General features: G+C 44.7%; 2 protein-coding genes across 5 annotated transcripts in view; one reads left to right on the top strand and one right to left on the bottom strand.

Annotated features, from left to right (window-relative positions):
- The window catches only part of LOC106066216 (cilia- and flagella-associated protein 61-like), a 161786-nt gene that overhangs the window by 59573 nt on the left and 85690 nt on the right, over positions 1-16523 (bottom strand). The window lies entirely within an intron of this gene.
- Positions 1-16523, top strand: part of LOC106077765 (somatostatin receptor type 3-like) — a 32728-nt gene that overhangs the window by 8174 nt on the left and 8031 nt on the right. The window contains exon 1 of one of the 2 annotated variants that reach the window (XM_056023562.1): positions 15389-15947. The exons of the other annotated variant lie outside the window; for it this stretch is intronic. The gene's annotated coding sequence lies outside the window, so the exon portion shown is untranslated. Of the gene's footprint in view, positions 1-15388; positions 15948-16523 lie in introns of those variants that run through there. 2 annotated transcript variants of the gene reach the window in all.

Genomic DNA, 16523 nt, shown 5'->3' with positions numbered 1-16523 from the left:
CAATACGCGCGTGACAGGTGTACACTACACTACACTCAAAGTAGACTTACAGTGTCAATTTAGAGGGGACCCATATCCAGTGCCGTGTTTAGACTTGAGATATTTGAGAGTTAGGGCGCTCTAGGGGCGCTTTTATCAGTTCGGTTATTATATGTCAGTACTAAATATATCTTAGGGGCCCTAAGCTGTAGCTTATATTACCTAGAGGTCATTCCTGACCAGATCTATACGTTCATGTACACAGTTCTATAATTCTATTCCACCCTGGGCTCTTCCTGAAGGGGCTAACCCGTCATTACAGGACATTTCAAAATGACAAATATGATACAAATTATAAACTATTTTGAACGTTAGAAAAGATACTTTCAAGTGGTCAGTATGGTCAAGAGAAACTTTAGAAAAGTAAAACTAGTGGATGAAATTTAAATTGTTTCTAAATACAAACATTGATTATTTATTTGTTTTTAATTAGAAAAAAAAAAGAAGACCTAATTTTATTCCAATATGGCTGAACAAGTAGGTGCTTTAAGTTAGAAAAGTTCCATGACCCAAACGTCGCCAGAGGGCAGCACGGGAGAGCTGGATATGAACACCAGATGTCGCGTGGACAATCCCAAAGGACACAGCGCACAAACATCCCCACACTTGCAGTGTACCGTTACAGTACACACAGTACACTTATGACACACAGTATACACAGTACACTTAGTACACAAGAGTACACTTGGTAACCACAGTACACTCAGTACACTTAGTACACTCAGTACAATGTATAATCGATTTTAGTGTGCATTCTAATTTGAGAACGTCTACAAAAAACTAGGTCAGCTGACCTTCAGCTGTGCTAAGCGGAGGGTTACATTCAAATGACGTATTCCGTTCTACAGTTCGAGTGCCGGTCAATGTAGTGCTACAATCAACCGGACCTACTTTAACGAACAAGAGTAATGCGCCGCTCTCTAGCCAACCTCCCCCCCCCCCTTAGTTTACTTTGATATAAACGTTTTCCTTAGTTGATCTGTCTTCCAAATCTCCGCTGCCCTCATAAGAATGTGATGTAAAAAAAAATGGGAGTACGAGTTATTTCCCCTATTTATTTATTTTTAGACGACTATCGTCTTACTGTACATTGTACAGGCATCAAGGCGACAGTCTGGAACTTTCTGCTTTTTTTATCAAGCAGAAACAGCGTCAGTGGGGGCTCGCGCCAGAACTTGAGTTCACCAATTACAGACGCGAGGCATTCACGTTTCCAGCCATAGTACTTGCAAATAATCAACTCATTGTCACGTGACTACTCTTCAACCGAAACGATCTTTTTCATCCTTTTCAAGAACAGAATTAAGAGACAATAATTACTAAACCCGACCCACCAACAATTAGTCAACATCGATCTTTTAACTACATCACAGATTTAATGTCAATAGGACTCCTTCTTATGAAGAAATTTATATAGCCACCATTTTTTACACCGCAAAGTCAATGGATTCATTGGATTTTAAAAACAAGTTTGCTTTAGCAAGCACGGGAAACTTTACTATACTTGTGATTGAATTGTCCCACTTCCCTCAACTCAGAGAAATGCGTATAAGGCTGTATCTCTATTTCTCTTCTTGAATGTCATTGGCCTTAATGAAAATATATTGAAATTTACTCCGAGTGTCTATCCAGTCGAGCCCCAATCATCAGAGAAGGCCTCAACACTGACCTGAGACGTGGCAACATGTGGGCAGTGGAGACCGATAGCTAGTTGCCACGCCGAAGTGACCTGTATCTAGGACGATTGGTGTCGATCCATTAGACGATCCATATTCCCCAAAAGCAAGGATAATGTGTCATATAGATCTCAGTTTTCATTTCTACATTTGTTTCGTTTTAATCTCACTTCAAGCAAATCCTACTTTTACTATTTCCAACAAAACCCAAACATTTTTAAACTTCTCTTTCGCAAATATCTGGGTCTGTGATTTACTTTGTTATTTTTTAAAATATACTTTTGTTTATCTGTAAACATTGTCACCATGGTAACAACATCTCAAGTAGCTTTCATAAGTAACACAAAAAGTGTTGCACTGAGCTATGTCGTAAAGTCCATACATATTGTATCATTGATCCCAAAGTCTTGGAGATGAAGAAGATCTAGATCTGGACTATTGTCGGATGAAACACGCTTCAAGACCTAGTCGTTGTACGAGACTAATCCAAGACCAAGGCTAGTAGAAAGGAATGTGGATCGCTTTGATTTAACTGAGGTTGATACGAGATTGCTTTTGACCGATACTTCTTCTGTTGGTAATGAAGAGACAAGCAGTACATTTTTAGGTTGTTCTTTTTTAACTGCTAGATCTATAGATGAAAAAAAAAAGGGGGGGGGGTAGTTACCGAGTGGTAAAGAGCTTGGCTCCCGAACTGAGGAGTCTCGGGTTCGAATCCCGATGAAGACAGGTATTATGATTTTGGGATTTTTAGGGTGCCTCTGAGTCAACCTAACTCTGATGGGTACCTGACATTAGTTGGGGAAAAAATAAAAGCGTTTGGTGGTTGTGCTAGTCACATGACACCCTGTTAACCGTTAACCTAGTTAACAGATTGCCTTTACATCCTCTGCGCTAAACCTCTAAAGGTCTATAAGAGGTACTTGACTACTTGACTTGGATCTGTTGAGCCCACGATAAATGTGCACCTAACCATTGATTCGTCATCACGTTGGGAATGTTTTTCCCTATTCCTTGATAAGGCAATACTGTTCTAATAGACTGTATCAGCAGGCAGAGGTGTATATCTAGATTCTTGGTTTAGGAACTGACACTGGCATTCCATTAATCTTTTGGGAACAATAGTTTATTGTCATTTGTATCTTGCATGTAGCTAGAAAGTTATTTAGATTTTCGAATTCTCCATTCAGTTACCTTTAATTGAATGGCAGATATGTGATGTAGATGTAGAATCTTTGATACTAATATTCATTTAGTTATAGTAAAGAAAAAAAAAGTTCCCCTTTCAGACCTTGTGGTCTATAGGGCAGATGATTTAAAGGTCATCTGTTTCTTTGATCCAAGGTTAACGAGGGTGTCATGTGGCCAGCACAACGACCAGCCGCCTTTACTTTTCCCCAACAAATGTCAGATACCCATTAGAGCTGGGTGGACTCGAGGCGCCCGAAGATCCCGAAATTCAAAATCCCTGTGTGTGTGAGTTTTGAGTTTAGGCACATCGTCACAATTTAGGCCATGTCGTGCCCGTAATCCTTTAAGGAAGCCAAACGCTTTACCGCTCAGCCACCGCGCTTCTAATTTAGATATAATCATGGTCAAATATCTAAATATGAAAGTAACATTTCTTCGAAAACAAACATACAACAACTATCCAGCAAAGATAAATGAGCGTATTACAATACAAACTCAGAGGCGGCCATCCAGTGGGTCCGTTACTTGTTAAGCAATGCAGGAAAAAAAAAGCTTTTGATATTTTCAACAGGGTTTCAGATCAAAATACTCAGTAGATGAGCACACAAAAAATATTTTAAAGTGTTTTAGTTTTACATTCAAAACGTCTCTCTTCGGCATCACCCCCCCCCCCCCCCGGTCAGGTAAACAAGACACAACTAAACTCAAAGATTTCGCCAACAAACAAACAGATAAAATATAAAAAAAAACATTAGCACAGCTTGGAAATAATTTCCCGATTCCCAACTTGCTTCTGGGTCACAAGCCGAACTAAGCTGAATAAACTACAAACATTTGAAAACACTGACAAGGTGTAAGATAAGCCTGCGCCTTAAGTAACTCAATGCCCGACACCCCTACCCCCGACACACGCGCACAAACATTCGACATAAAACTGAGCTGCCAGGCAATCCCATGAGCAACACGCGAATGCACTAGGGGATAAAATTACCTTGAAACCATCTGCTACAAATGTATTTACCTCGGTATTAACAGAATGCATGCCGTCTACATATTTAGATATACAAATTATAGTTCTGAACTTTTAATATATCATGAAGTTTGAGCAGGATAGCAGAGAGTTGATGTAAGGGGGGGGGGGAGATGGGTAGGGGAGGAGTCTTGTAATGTCATCAACATCTCTAGCACTTTATACAAAACTGTACATACCTTCTTTCAAACAGTCTGCATCTTTATTTCTATTTACACACATCGCACAAAAGTTGTTGTTTTAAAATCACGATCAGCTTCTCTTCCACCTCCCCCCCCCTTACACACACACTTACAGACACACACACACACAGAGACACACACACACACCTCCATGAACTACAGGAGCCAGTGATTACTTTCAGAAGTAATCTGGCATTATTTGTTTACCTTGACAACATTGGCAAGTCAAAGTATTTCTGATTATCTCCAAGTATTAGCTGTTTTTTGAAGGTCGATCTCAAGTGTTGATCTTAAAACACAGTTAACATTCTCGATGATTTAGGGGAGCTTATCTGGTTTAGTAAACTCTTATTATAAAGAGCTAACATTGCATGCTCTTAAAAAGACTTCATATTTGGGTCATGGGAACGACGCGAGCTCACCGAGCCGTTGGCCAGCTATGTCCCTAAATATAGAAGAGTCACGTGCATTCGTTACCTGGAACACTGATGGCATGTTTGCATCACAACTCACTATGTAAACACAACATTGGGAGATTGCATTTTTTTTTTGGTCTGAAGCCTTGAAAATGAATGTTATAAAAAAATGCCTTTGTACTAGTTCTATCTAAAAGTTTCTTAATAGTATATTGATTCTACGACTTCAGCCATCTTCTCCTTTTAATCTATATTATATTTAGAAGGGCCCTGACTGATTCACTGACTCTCCCACTTGCCGTGGACGAATGAATCGACCGATACTTTAACCTTTTAATTTAACCTTTCATCTCTAACCTTGGCTCAAGGACAAGTATGATATTTTCACGACCGAAACCGAAGCGGTGAAATGTATTGTTATAAACCTGGTGGTGGCACAGATGGGGGTAGTGGTGTGTGTGTAGTCAGCCGACGCAAATCGCCCTAGGCCAGCGCTAGACGAGCGGTCAACCGTGACGAGTTACGACGATCGGCCGAGACGAGTGTCAACAAGAGAGTTCGGGAAGGATCGCCGACGTGAACAGAGCTCAGGGGCGTCACGAGAGTTGTAGTCATCTGACCACCTAGAAACGTCGAGCGGCGTTCTGTCCGGTTCGAGAAGGCCAGTAGGGACCCTATATAAGAGCGGAGGCGACGCAGTCAAGACGGTTGAGAAAAGGGGCTCAATACAGCAAGGTTCACGACAGAAGGTTCAGAAAGGAGGTTTACGACAGAAGGTCCACTACAGTCCGGTCGACTACAGCACAGTTCAGCGGTGTGGTTCTGTACGGAGCATTACGACGGTTCAGTGCGGAGTACTGTCAAGTACAGTTGAGACGGCTGGCGTCTTGATCTTGGTCTGCGATCGAGTCCGACACAACGAGCCTAGTGTGTGAAGTCAGTCCTGAACTGTTGAACCCAGTGCAAGCCCGGAACGAGACGGAGAGGCCAGTGCAAGACTTGATACGGCGGAACGGTGTTATCGGAAAGATATTTGTTTCGCAGAGCTATTTGTACTGTTCTACGTGCTGCCAATTGTACAGTATTGGCTGTTATTTATGGACATTAAACCTTTACGTTATTTTGGAGCCCTGACTTGTCAAGTTCTTTAAGTTGGTGGTGTATGGTGCAGTTTGCAGAGAGCCTGGATAGTGAGATTCGTAACACTGGTGTCAGAAGTGGGATCGGATCGGAATCGGATTGGATCGGATCTACTATGGCTCGTCTGAAACTGCTGTACGAACTTGAATTTAGAGAACTGAAGGAAGAACTCCGTGGACGAAGGCTGAAGGTTTATGGTAACAAGGAAACTTTACAAGCACGCCTCCGAGAAGACATGTTGGAAGAAAAAGAAGATCCGGACAAAAGTTGAACCTAACTTGCTGGAACAGCTCACCAGTAGCATGCAGCAACAGATCACCAGTACCCGTATCATGCAGGAACAGATGGCAGCTATGCTAGACGAGATGAGTGTGACATTGAAGAAGAACACCGAGGAGTTCTGTAGAGAGATTAAAAAGATGGGTACCTCAGTGAAGGAAGTGACGAGCCCCGTGGTGAAAACGATGGACGTGGTGGAAGAAACCTTGTACGACCAAGGAGACTTGAAAGATGAAGGAGATTCACCATCGTTGGACATTGAACAATTACCCACCCAATGCTGTGAATCAATAAGCAGTAACAATGGCAATGCTGATGAAGGTGGTGCTGCCTGTGAATCCGAAAACAAGGAGTACAGACTTGTGGAGCCGAAAGAGACAGATGAAGAGACAATGGAAGCTGCCCATGGTTTGAACGAATCTTGTGCTGAAGCTTTACCTGATATGAGCAGCTCACACAGCAAAACAGATCAAGAGAACGCTGATTCTGCCTACAAGCCTGTTGCTGAGGGACGTTTACATGATGAAAGCTACCGACGAGGCTTGGACTATACAGACGTTCGTCCAGATGCTAAGATCAGCGAGAGAAGCCCTGGTGGTGATCATGAGAACCCAATGATACTTGATGAAGTCGTTGAGAGACAATTACAAGTCGGAAGATACCAGCCAGATCGGCACCCAACAGACGTTGGTCAGGCTGCCAAGACTGGAGAGGAAAGTCCTGACGGTGGTGGAAAGAATCCAAGGAAGCTTGACGTTGAAGTTGATGGACATTCGCACGATGAAAGTCATCGACCAGGTCTGAAACCAACCGGCGATTGGCCCGATATTGAGACGAGAGAGAGAGGTCCTGATGGTGGTGAAGAAAGCCAAATGGAGCATGAAGCCGAAGACGAGGGACCTTTGCACGAGGAGTGTTACCAACCTGCCCCACAAGCATGCCCCCCAGACAAGGCTGAAGATGATGACCTGTCCCACAATTCCCTGTCCTGTGGATTTGAAGCCCATCCCAGTCCTTCTTCGCAAAGCCCTATGAAGCCACCTCTTTGGTCAACAATCTTGGCAATCCCTGCCCTTACATCCTATACCTCTCCATGTGTTAAGTGGCTGTCCTCAGTACCGACAGACAAGAGAGCGATGCAACCAAAACGTCACTGCAACAAGAGGACGATCAACTGGAGGAAAAGAAGAAGGCGGCGTTTGCGTAGTCCAACGTGCATGGTGATTCAACCAAGAAATAACTGCAGCCACATGAAGACCAACTTGCGGAGAAGAAGAAGAAGGCGACTTTTCCTGAGTGCAACATTGATGACGATGCGCTCACGACATCAATGCAACCAGATGAAGGCTAACTGGAGGAAAAGAAGAAAACGTTTACTAAATTCAACGTGGGTGGCAATGAAAGCACGACGTCGAGGCAAACAGGGTAAGGCCAACTGGAGGAAGAGAAGGAAGCGACCATTGCTGACTGCAACGTGGATGGCTCCATCAAGCTCAAGAGGCAAGCCAACTGCCACTAATCGACCCCCGCCTGCAGCTTTGAAACTTTACAGCCAATGTCATGATGTTGATTCTGTCCGGGACGGACAGATCTAAGGAGGGGGCAGTGTTATAAACCTGGTGGTGGCACAGATGGGGGTAGTGGTGTGTGTGTAGTCAGCCGACGCAAATCGCCCTAGGCCAGCGCTAGACGAGCGGTCAACCGTGACGAGTTACGACGATCGGCCGAGACGAGTGTCAACAAGAGAGTTCGGGAAGGATCGCCGACGTGAACAGAGCTCAGGGGCGTCACGAGAGTTGTAGTCATCTGACCACCTAGAAACGTCGAGCGGCGTTCTGTCCGGTTCGAGAAGGCCAGTAGGGACCCTATATAAGAGCGGAGGCGACGCAGTCAAGACGGTTGAGAAAAGGGGCTCAATACAGCAAGGTTCACGACAGAAGGTTCAGAAAGGAGGTTTACGACAGAAGGTCCACTACAGTCCGGTCGACTACAGCACAGTTCAGCGGTGTGGTTCTGTACGGAGCATTACGACGGTTCAGTGCGGAGTACTGTCAAGTACAGTTGAGACGGCTGGCGTCTTGATCTTGGTCTGCGATCGAGTCCGACACAACGAGCCTAGTGTGTGAAGTCAGTCCTGAACTGTTGAACCCAGTGCAAGCCCGGAACGAGACGGAGAGGCCAGTGCAAGACTTGATACGGCGGAACGGTGTTATCGGAAAGATATTTGTTTCGCAGAGCTATTTGTACTGTTCTACGTGCTGCCAATTGTACAGTATTGGCTGTTATTTATGGACATTAAACCTTTACGTTATTTTGGAGCCCTGACTTGTCAAGTTCTTTAAGTTGGTGGTGTATGGTGCAGTTTGCAGAGAGCCTGGATAGTGAGATTCGTAACACTGGTGTCAGAAGTGGGATCGGATCGGAATCGGATTGGATCGGATCTACTATGGCTCGTCTGAAACTGCTGTACGAACTTGAATTTAGAGAACTGAAGGAAGAACTCCGTGGACGAAGGCTGAAGGTATATGGTAACAAGGAAACTTTACAAGCACGCCTCCGAGAAGACATGTTGGAAGAAAAAGAAGATCCGGACAAAAGTTGAACCTAACTTGCTGGAACAGCTCACCAGTAGCATGCAGCAACAGATCACCAGTACCCGTATCATGCAGGAACAGATGGCAGCTATGCTAGACGAGATGAGTGTGACATTGAAGAAGAACACCGAGGAGTTCTGTAGAGAGATTAAAAAGATGGGTACCTCAGTGAAGGAAGTGACGAGCCCCGTGGTGAAAACGATGGACGTGGTGGAAGAAACCTTGTACGACCAAGGAGACTTGAAAGATGAAGGAGATTCACCATCGTTGGACATTGAACAATTACCCACCCAATGCTGTGAATCAATAAGCAGTAACAATGGCAATGCTGATGAAGGTGGTGCTGCCTGTGAATCCGAAAACAAGGAGTACAGACTTGTGGAGCCGAAAGAGACAGATGAAGAGACAATGGAAGCTGCCCATGGTTTGAACGAATCTTGTGCTGAAGCTTTACCTGATATGAGCAGCTCACACAGCAAAACAGATCAAGAGAACGCTGATTCTGCCTACAAGCCTGTTGCTGAGGGACGTTTACATGATGAAAGCTACCGACGAGGCTTGGACTATACAGACGTTCGTCCAGATGCTAAGATCAGCGAGAGAAGCCCTGGTGGTGATCATGAGAACCCAATGATACTTGATGAAGTCGTTGAGAGACAATTACAAGTCGGAAGATACCAGCCAGATCGGCACCCAACAGACGTTGGTCAGGCTGCCAAGACTGGAGAGGAAAGTCCTGACGGTGGTGGAAAGAATCCAAGGAAGCTTGACGTTGAAGTTGATGGACATTCGCACGATGAAAGTCATCGACCAGGTCTGAAACCAACCGGCGATTGGCCCGATATTGAGACGAGAGAGAGAGGTCCTGATGGTGGTGAAGAAAGCCAAATGGAGCATGAAGCCGAAGACGAGGGACCTTTGCACGAGGAGTGTTACCAACCTGCCCCACAAGCATGCCCCCCAGACAAGGCTGAAGATGATGACCTGTCCCACAATTCCCTGTCCTGTGGATTTGAAGCCCATCCCAGTCCTTCTTCGCAAAGCCCTATGAAGCCACCTCTTTGGTCAACAATCTTGGCAATCCCTGCCCTTACATCCTATACCTCTCCATGTGTTAAGTGGCTGTCCTCAGTACCGACAGACAAGAGAGCGATGCAACCAAAACGTCACTGCAACAAGAGGACGATCAACTGGAGGAAAAGAAGAAGGCGGCGTTTGCGTAGTCCAACGTGCATGGTGATTCAACCAAGAAATAACTGCAGCCACATGAAGACCAACTTGCGGAGAAGAAGAAGAAGGCGACTTTTCCTGAGTGCAACATTGATGACGATGCGCTCACGACATCAATGCAACCAGATGAAGGCTAACTGGAGGAAAAGAAGAAAACGTTTACTAAATTCAACGTGGGTGGCAATGAAAGCACGACGTCGAGGCAAACAGGGGAAGGCCAACTGGAGGAAGAGAAGGAAGCGACCATTGCTGACTGCAACGTGGATGGCTCCATCAAGCTCAAGAGGCAAGCCAACTGCCACTGATCGACCCCCGCCTGCAGCTTTGAAACTTTACAGCCAATGTCATGATGTTGATTCTGTCCGGGACGGACAGATCTAAGGAGGGGGCAGTGTTATAAACCTGGTGGTGGCACAGATGGGGGTAGTGGTGTGTGTGTAGTCAGCCGACGCAAATCGCCCTAGGCCAGCGCTAGACGAGCGGTCAACCGTGACGAGTTACGACGATCGGCCGAGACGAGTGTCAACAAGAGAGTTCGGGAAGGATCGCCGACGTGAACAGAGCTCAGGGGCGTCACGAGAGTTGTAGTCATCTGACCACCTAGAAACGTCGAGCGGCGTTCTGTCCGGTTCGAGAAGGCCAGTAGGGACCCTATATAAGAGCGGAGGCGACGCAGTCAAGACGGTTGAGAAAAGGGGCTCAATACAGCAAGGTTCACGACAGAAGGTTCAGAAAGGAGGTTTACGACAGAAGGTCCACTACAGTCCGGTCGACTACAGCACAGTTCAGCGGTGTGGTTCTGTACGGAGCATTACGACGGTTCAGTGCGGAGTACTGTCAAGTACAGTTGAGACGGCTGGCGTCTTGATCTTGGTCTGCGATCGAGTCCGACACAACGAGCCTAGTGTGTGAAGTCAGTCCTGAACTGTTGAACCCAGTGCAAGCCCGGAACGAGACGGAGAGGCCAGTGCAAGACTTGATACGGCGGAACGGTGTTATCGGAAAGATATTTGTTTCGCAGAGCTATTTGTACTGTTCTACGTGCTGCCAATTGTACAGTATTGGCTGTTATTTATGGACATTAAACCTTTACGTTATTTTGGAGCCCTGACTTGTCAAGTTCTTTAAGTTGGTGGTGTATGGTGCAGTTTGCAGAGAGCCTGGATAGTGAGATTCGTAACACTGGTGTCAGAAGTGGGATCGGATCGGAATCGGATTGGATCGGATCTACTATGGCTCGTCTGAAACTGCTGTACGAACTTGAATTTAGAGAACTGAAGGAAGAACTCCGTGGACGAAGGCTGAAGGTATATGGTAACAAGGAAACTTTACAAGCACGCCTCCGAGAAGACATGTTGGAAGAAAAAGAAGATCCGGACAAAAGTTGAACCTAACTTGCTGGAACAGCTCACCAGTAGCATGCAGCAACAGATCACCAGTACCCGTATCATGCAGGAACAGATGGCAGCTATGCTAGACGAGATGAGTGTGACATTGAAGAAGAACACCGAGGAGTTCTGTAGAGAGATTAAAAAGATGGGTACCTCAGTGAAGGAAGTGACGAGCCCCGTGGTGAAAACGATGGACGTGGTGGAAGAAACCTTGTACGACCAAGGAGACTTGAAAGATGAAGGAGATTCACCATCGTTGGACATTGAACAATTACCCACCCAATGCTGTGAATCAATAAGCAGTAACAATGGCAATGCTGATGAAGGTGGTGCTGCCTGTGAATCCGAAAACAAGGAGTACAGACTTGTGGAGCCGAAAGAGACAGATGAAGAGACAATGGAAGCTGCCCATGGTTTGAACGAATCTTGTGCTGAAGCTTTACCTGATATGAGCAGCTCACACAGCAAAACAGATCAAGAGAACGCTGATTCTGCCTACAAGCCTGTTGCTGAGGGACGTTTACATGATGAAAGCTACCGACGAGGCTTGGACTATACAGACGTTCGTCCAGATGCTAAGATCAGCGAGAGAAGCCCTGGTGGTGATCATGAGAACCCAATGATACTTGATGAAGTCGTTGAGAGACAATTACAAGTCGGAAGATACCAGCCAGATCGGCACCCAACAGACGTTGGTCAGGCTGCCAAGACTGGAGAGGAAAGTCCTGACGGTGGTGGAAAGAATCCAAGGAAGCTTGACGTTGAAGTTGATGGACATTCGCACGATGAAAGTCATCGACCAGGTCTGAAACCAACCGGCGATTGGCCCGATATTGAGACGAGAGAGAGAGGTCCTGATGGTGGTGAAGAAAGCCAAATGGAGCATGAAGCCGAAGACGAGGGACCTTTGCACGAGGAGTGTTACCAACCTGCCCCACAAGCATGCCCCCCAGACAAGGCTGAAGATGATGACCTGTCCCACAATTCCCTGTCCTGTGGATTTGAAGCCCATCCCAGTCCTTCTTCGCAAAGCCCTATGAAGCCACCTCTTTGGTCAACAATCTTGGCAATCCCTGCCCTTACATCCTATACCTCTCCATGTGTCAAGTGGCTGTCCTCAGTACCGACAGACAAGAGAGCGATGCAACCAAAACGTCACTGCAACAAGAGGACGATCAACTGGAGGAAAAGAAGAAGGCGGCGTTTGCGTAGTCCAACGTGCATGGTGATTCAACCAAGAAATAACTGCAGCCACATGAAGACCAACTTGCGGAGAAGAAGAAGAAGGCGACTTTTCCTGAGTGCAACATTGATGACGATGCGCTCACGACATCAATGCAACCAGATGAAGGCTAACTGGAGGAAAAGAAGAAAACGTTTACTAAATTCAACGTGGGTGGCAATGAAAGCACGACGTCGAGGCAAACAGGGTAAGGCCAACTGGAGGAAGAGAAGGAAGCGACCATTGCTGACTGCAACGTGGATGGCTCCATCAAGCTCAAGAGGCAAGCCAACTGCCACTGATCGACCCCCGCCTGCAGCTTTGAAACTTTACAGCCAATGTCATGATGTTGATTCTGTCCGGGACGGACAGATCTAAGGAGGGGGCAGTGTTATAAACCTGGTGGTGGCACAGATGGGGGTAGTGGTGTGTGTGTAGTCAGCCGACGCAAATCGCCCTAGGCCAGCGCTAGACGAGCGGTCAACCGTGACGAGTTACGACGATCGGCCGAGACGAGTGTCAACAAGAGAGTTCGGGAAGGATCGCCGACGTGAACAGAGCTCAGGGGCGTCACGAGAGTTGTAGTCATCTGACCACCTAGAAACGTCGAGCGGCGTTCTGTCCGGTTCGAGAAGGCCAGTAGGGACCCTATATAAGAGCGGAGGCGACGCAGTCAAGACGGTTGAGAAAAGGGGCTCAATACAGCAAGGTTCACGACAGAAGGTTCAGAAAGGAGGTTTACGACAGAAGGTCCACTACAGTCCGGTCGACTACAGCACAGTTCAGCGGTGTGGTTCTGTACGGAGCATTACGACGGTTCAGTGCGGAGTACTGTCAAGTACAGTTGAGACGGCTGGCGTCTTGATCTTGGTCTGCGATCGAGTCCGACACAACGAGCCTAGTGTGTGAAGTCAGTCCTGAACTGTTGAACCCAGTGCAAGCCCGGAACGAGACGGAGAGGCCAGTGCAAGACTTGATACGGCGGAACGGTGTTATCGGAAAGATATTTGTTTCGCAGAGCTATTTGTACTGTTCTACGTGCTGCCAATTGTACAGTATTGGCTGTTATTTATGGACATTAAACCTTTACGTTATTTTGGAGCCCTGACTTGTCAAGTTCTTTAAGTTGGTGGTGTATGGTGCAGTTTGCAGAGAGCCTGGATAGTGAGATTCGTAACAGTATCATATACGATTCTTTATTCGCAATTTCCAGCTAACAAGTTTAAAAAAAAAACAAAAAAAAAAAAAATAAAAATCTGACGTTTTGAAAGTACACGATTATACTTCCGTTTTGAAATCACTTTACTTTGTGTGTGTGTGTGTGTGTGTGTGTAAGGGGAGAGAATAATGATATAGAGTTCACAGGGCAGAAGTGAGTGTATTTGGGAGGGCGATTTAAAGCGGGCCATTCCAATTAAACGTAACATACTAACATACACTGGCCAAAGAAAGGGAGGGGGGGGTGTTGAAATGCGGACAGTTTTATTGAAAGTGCAAAAAATAAGGGTAGGTGGTTTGGCCAAAGTATTATGTGAGCATTTGCAGAATGTAATAAAAAAGGGCCCAGGCCAAAAAATATCCGATTCAACGTAATACTAAATAGAATTAGCTGGCCAATGGAATGCATGGTGGGGGGGGGAGTGTTTAACTTTATATCATTATAGTGTTATAAGTAAAAAAAAAAGGGAGATGGGTCCATGGCAAAATAAACACTATCTAGCCTGGGAATAAATCATCGGGCGAAGCCGGTGGGTAATGCTAGTGTGTTTATAATTGTTCCAGTACAACACACCCAAAGGGACTTCTTGAACAGTAGAATAACACGTCAATACAGCACAGCTGTCGGTCCGTGTCAAGATATCAACAAGCAGTCATTTATTTTCCATGTGCTGTGCTCTGAGTTCTACATGTCTAGTAGCCCCAGTGCATTTCTTGCTTAATGATCAACCATGGACTAGCGTTTGAACTAATTCAACGAGGACAAAGAGGAAGGTAGCGAATGGGTGGAGTAGCAAAGTGCTACATCTGCCAGTTTCCAATGTATAGCAAAGTGCTACATCTGCCAGTTTCCAATGTACTAGGTTCACGGATAGCGGAAGAAAAGTGTTAGGATTCCCTAGGATTTCTTGATGTTCCCCATGAAGTAAGCCCTCAATGTTGGTATCTACGTCTACGAGGCAAACAGGACAGCCTACAGCCTACAGCAACGAAATGACAAGCCAAGAAACTTTGAACTAATGCAGCAAAAAGGCCCAAATTAGCTCCTCCCCCCAAAAAAAAATCGACTTTTCAAAATAAGGATTGGATCCCACGGCCACCATTTTGTTTTCAATGAGATTATGCTCCAATACGATGGCAAGGAACCTACTGGTTGAAATATGGTTAGATGTAAACTTTGTTAGTTCTTCACTTGTCCTTTAAGACATAATTTTTACTCCCAAAATAGTCTTTATAAACTGTTCACTTCTGACTTAGGTATATAATATTAGGTGTATTTATTAAGCTAATAAAGTGGATGAATTATTCCACGCACTTGAGGCCCAAAAGAAAGGTCATTGGTTAAAAAAAAACTTAAATAGACTGCCCTGCGGACAACGGCTTTGTCTGCATTAGATGTGAAAAATATGCAGGTCGCAGCTGGGTCTGCTTAGTCATGTGAAACATTGCACCCATCCTTAATCATTGGCATATAATACATTGTCATTAAAGTGGATTAATTATTTCATGAACATTTTAACATATATCAAATAAAGGGCTTGGTCACTAGTAAAACAAAACAAGAGGAAAAAAAAACTATTAGTAAATCTAAACCAACTGAGGAATGCCGTTTTACAATAGATATGCACTACAGGGCGTCTATTGATTATGTATCATAGACTAAAGGTAGATAAACAGGCTATGGTAGATTTGAAATAGTTAACTTGAACAAAACTCTGGAGATTTTGTATTTGAATGCGGCTGTTCTAGTAGGGGATTAAAAAGTTATCACTAATGCCAGTGTTGAACAGTTTGAAGGCACAGTCAGTTGGGATATTTAAACAATGTCAACAGTTACACGCCTACTTAATGACTGGCTAGAGAGAGAGAGAGAGAGAGAGAGAAATGGGGGAAGGACCTACTTAAGGAAACAGTATGTTTAAAAATAATGAGTATCTGTTGTCTGAAACAGTAGACGCAATCCTTCCAGTGGTTTATATTCCTTCAATCTTGCGATGGATTGTTTTCTCACTAAACGGTTGAGTGACTTCATCAATAATTGAAACTTAAAGCCTATGGGCGTTGAAGTTTTGATCTACAGAAGAAAAGGTGGCTGTGAGGAGTATATACAAACTCCTTCCATCCAGCCGAATTGGATTACGTCTTGTTGGTTTGCTACCATGGCGGAACTTTAAACAAAACAAACGATCAAGTTTTGAGCTTACATTCTAGTGTTCCTCAGCCACGCGTGGAGTGTTCACACAATTGGTTTCGTACAAACAAAATGTTTAGGAGTGTTTCTTATTATTTAGATTGTAACCACGTTTGCGATGAGGCAAGGCGCTCTTTTGTTTGAAAAGGTAAACAATACTCTTGTGACTTAATATAGAGACGTTAGAAAATCGTATTGTCACATAGCGTTCAAAGTTATACAACAACATTATTAGATGATGGAAATACATTTTGGTCAGCCGTTTTCATCAGAAATTTAGTATTCTAAGATGGCCACAAAGCGTCTTGCAAATTACATTTAAATAATAATCAATGTTTTTTAAAAAAGGTCATCTATTTAAAGGTAAAACATTTTTCGTTCATAAAAACGTGTACACCTTGAATTCGGTCTTACATTTGCATTCGTTCATTTAACACTTTGAAGAGAATGTAAGTACATACATAATAATAATTGGAATGCCATTGATTGTATTTGTTCTTCACAATGAACGAAGATATTAGCCTAGTAGCCCGGGGTCGGGGACCTCCTACTGTTTACTAAACCATTAACTCTGTGTACGGACTCCGTATAAAAACGTAATCAAATGTAAGTCGGAAAGGTAATCACTTTCACCACGTGACATAATTTGTTTCTGCACGAGCCCACCCTTTTCGTACAAGAACGTGTGAAGACAACTGCCATTAAGAGAGGTTTGGAACCATTG

Source organism: Biomphalaria glabrata, chromosome 3 (genome assembly GCF_947242115.1).
Source record: "Biomphalaria glabrata chromosome 3, xgBioGlab47.1, whole genome shotgun sequence".
NCBI lineage: Eukaryota > Metazoa > Mollusca > Gastropoda > Planorbidae > Biomphalaria > Biomphalaria glabrata.
Note: the sequence above shows the minus strand (reverse complement) of the source record. Positions and strands in the feature narration are given on the sequence as shown.